This window comes from Arachis hypogaea, chromosome 13 (genome assembly GCF_003086295.3).
Source record: "Arachis hypogaea cultivar Tifrunner chromosome 13, arahy.Tifrunner.gnm2.J5K5, whole genome shotgun sequence".
In the NCBI taxonomy this organism is placed as follows: domain Eukaryota; kingdom Viridiplantae; phylum Streptophyta; class Magnoliopsida; order Fabales; family Fabaceae; genus Arachis; species Arachis hypogaea.
In genome coordinates, this window is record NC_092048.1 from 26,964,505 (window position 1) to 26,968,167 (window position 3,663).

General features: G+C 35.7%; 1 non-coding gene across 1 annotated transcript; it reads right to left on the reverse strand.

Moving 5' to 3' along the window:
* Positions 1-1,934: 1,934 nt before the first annotated feature.
* On the reverse strand, positions 1,935-2,042 carry LOC112738991 (small nucleolar RNA R71). The gene has a single exon (XR_003169935.1). It is a non-coding gene; the product is annotated as a small nucleolar RNA R71 (small nucleolar RNA).
* Between the last annotated feature and the right edge of the window lie 1,621 nt (positions 2,043-3,663).

Sequence of the window (3,663 nt, forward strand, 5' to 3'; positions counted from 1 at the left end):
AATTAGAAAATCATAAAAATCAAAAATATTTTTGTGTTTCTTGTTTGAGTCTTGAGTCATATCATAAGTTTGGTGTCACTTGCATATGCATCTTGCATTTTTCGAAAATTCTCATGCATTCATAGTGTTCTTCATGATCTTCAAGTTGTTCTTGGTAAGTCTTCTTGTTTGATCTTGATGATTTTTTGTTTTGTGTCTTTTCATGTTTTTCATATGCATTCTTGAATTCTTAGTGTCTAAACATTAAAGAATTCTAAGTTTGGTGTCTTGCATGTTTTCTTTGCATTAAAAATTTTTCAAAATTATGTTCTTGATGTTCATCTTGACATTCAAAGTGTTCTTGGTGTTCATCTTGACACTCATATCATTCATGCATGCATTCATTGTTTTGATCTAAAAATTTCATGCATTGCATCATTTTTCTTGTTTTTCCCTTGCATCATAAAAATTCAAAAAATAAAAAAAAATATCTTTCCCTTTTTCTCTCATCAAATTCGAAAATTTGAGTTGACTTTTTCAAAAATTTTTAAAATCAAGTTGTTTCTTATGAGTCAAATCAAATTTTCAATTTGAAAATCTTATCTTTTTCAAAATCTTTTTCAAAAATCAAATCTTTTTCAAAATTCTTAGTTATTTTTGAAAATTCAAAAAAATATTTTTCAAAAATCTTTTTCTTATTTTTATACCAAATTTTCGAAAATAACATAAACAATTAATGTTTTGATTCAAAAATTTGAAGTTTGTTACTTGCTTGTTAAGAAAGATTCAAACTTTAAGTTCTAGAATCATATCTTGTGATTTCTTATGAATCAAGTCATTAATTGTGATTTTAAAAATCAAATTTTTTTCAAAACTAATTTCAATCATATCTTTTCAAAAATATCTTCTTATCTTATCTTTTTCAAAAAAATATCTTTTCAAAATATCTTTTCTAACTTCCTAACTTCTTATCTTTTCAAAATTTGTTTCAACTAACTAACTAACTTTTTGTTTGTTTCTTAACTTTTTCAAAACTACCTAACTAACTCTCTCTCTCTAATTTTCGAAAATATCTCCCCCCCTTTTTCAAAAATTTCTTTTTAATTAACTAATTATTTTTATTTTTAATTTTAAAAAAAAATTTCGAAAAAAATACTAACAATTTTCAAAAACCATTTTCGAAAATCACTAACTCTTTTTCAAAAAATTTTCGAAAATTATCCCTCCCCCATCTTATTCTATTTATTCATTCATATCCTAACATCTCATCTCACATCTCTGCCATCCTCACAGTTGTGTTTCTTCCATTATATTACATTCTTTGTCTCCCCCTCTTCTTCTACTCACACAGGGATCCCTATACTGTGGTATAAAGGATCCATATTATTATTATTATTTTTCTGTGCCTTCTTCTTTGTCATATGAGCAGGAGCAAGGATAAGAACATTCTTGTGGAAGCAGATCCAGAACCTGAAAGGACTCTGAAGAGAAAACTAAGAGAAGGTAAAATACAACAATCCAGAGATAACCTTTCAGAAATTTTCGAATAGGAAGAGGAGATGGCAGCCGAAAATAATAATAATGTAAGGAAGATGCTTGGTGACTTTACTGCACCTAATTCCAATTTACATGGAAGAAGCATCTCCATTCCTGCCATTGGAGAAAACAACTTTGAGCTGAAACCTCAATTAGTTTCTCTGATGCAGCAGAACTGCAAGTTTCATGGACTTCCATCTGAAGATCCTTTTCAGTTCTTAACTGAATTCTTGCAGATATGTGATACTGTTAAGACTAATGGAGTAGATCCTGAAGTCTACAAGCTCATGCTTTTCCCTTTTGCTGTAAGAGACAGAGCTAGATTATGGTTGGATTCTCAACCCAAAGACAGCCTGAACTCTTGGGATAAGCTGGTCACGGCTTTCTTAGCCAAGTACTTTCCTCCTCAAAAGCTGAGCAAGCTTAGAGCTGATGTTCAAACCTTCATACAGAAAGAAGGTGAATCCCTCTATGAAGCTTGGGAAAGATACAAACAGTTGACCAAAAAGTGTCCCTCTGACATGCTTTCAAAATGGACCATCCTGGATATATTCTATGATGGTTTATCTGAGCTATCAAAGATGTCACTGGACACTTCTGTAGGTGGATCCATTCACCTAAAGAAAACGCCTGCAGAAGCTCAAGAACTCATTGACATGGTTGCAAATAACCAGTTCATGTACACTTCTGAAAGGAATCCTGTGAATAATGGGACGCCTATGAAGAAGGGAGTTCTTGAAGTTGATACTCTGAATGCCATATTGGCTCAGAACAAAATATTGACTCAGCAAGTCAATATGATCTCACAGAGTCTGCATGGAATGCAAGCTGCATCCAACAGTACTCAAGAGGCTTCTTATGAAAAAGAAGCTTATGATCCTGAGAACCCTGCAATAGCAGAGGTGAATTACTTAGGTGAACCTTATGGAAACACCTATAACTCATCATGGAGAAATCATCCAAATTTCTCATGGAAGGATCAAAAGCCTCAACAAGGCTTTAATAATGGTGGAAGAAACAGGTTTAACAATAATAAACCTTTTCCATCATCCACTCAGCCACAGACAGAGAACTCTAAACAAAATGCTTCTAATTTAGCAAATCTAGTCTCTGATCTATCCAAGGCCACTGTGAGTTTCATGAATGAGACAAGGTCTTCCATTAGAAATCTGGAAGCACAAGTGGGCCAGCTGAGTAAAAGGATCACTGAAATCCCTCCTAGTACTCTCCCAAGCAATACAGAAGAGAATCCAAAAGGAGAGTGCAAGGCCATTGACATAAGCATCATGGCCGAACCTGTGAGGAGAGGAGAGGACGTGAATCCCAAGGAGGAAGACCTCCTGGGACGTCCAGTGGTCAATAAGGAGCTTCCCTCTGAGGAACCAAAGGACTCTGAGGCTCATCTAGGGACCATAGAGATTCCATTGAACCTCCTTATACCCTTCATGAGCTCTGATGAGTATTCCTCTTCTGAAGAGAATGAGGATGTTACTGAAGAGCAAACTGCCAAGTTTTTTGGTGCAATCATGAAGCTGAATGCCAAATTATTTGGCATTGATACTTGGGAAGTTGAGCCTCCCTTGTTCATCAATGAACTAAGTGATCTAGATCAACTGACATTGCCTCAGAAGAGACAGGATCCTAGAAAGTTCATAATACCCTGTACCATAGGCACCATGCTCTTTAAGGCTCTGTGTGACCTTGGTTCAGGAATAAACCTCATGCCCCTCTCTGTAATAGAGAAACTGGGAATCTATGGGGTGCAAACTGCTAAAATCTCATTAGAGATGGCAGATAATTCCAGAAAACAGGCTTATGGACAAGTAGAGGACGTGTTAGTAAAGGTTGAGGGCGTTTACATCCCTGCTGATTTCATAGTCCTGGATACTGGAAAGGAAGAGGATGAATCCATCGTCCTAGGAAGACCTTTCCTGGCCACAGCAAGAGCTGTGATTGATATTGACAGAGGTGAAATAGTCCTTCAATGGAATGAGGACTCCCTTGTGTTTAAAACTCAAGGATCTCCCTCTGCAACCATGGAGAGGAAGCAGAAAAAGCTTCTCTCAAAGCAGAGTCAACCAGAGCCCCCACAGTCAAACTCTAAGTTTGGTGTTGGGAGGCCACAACCAAACTCTAAGTTTGATGTTG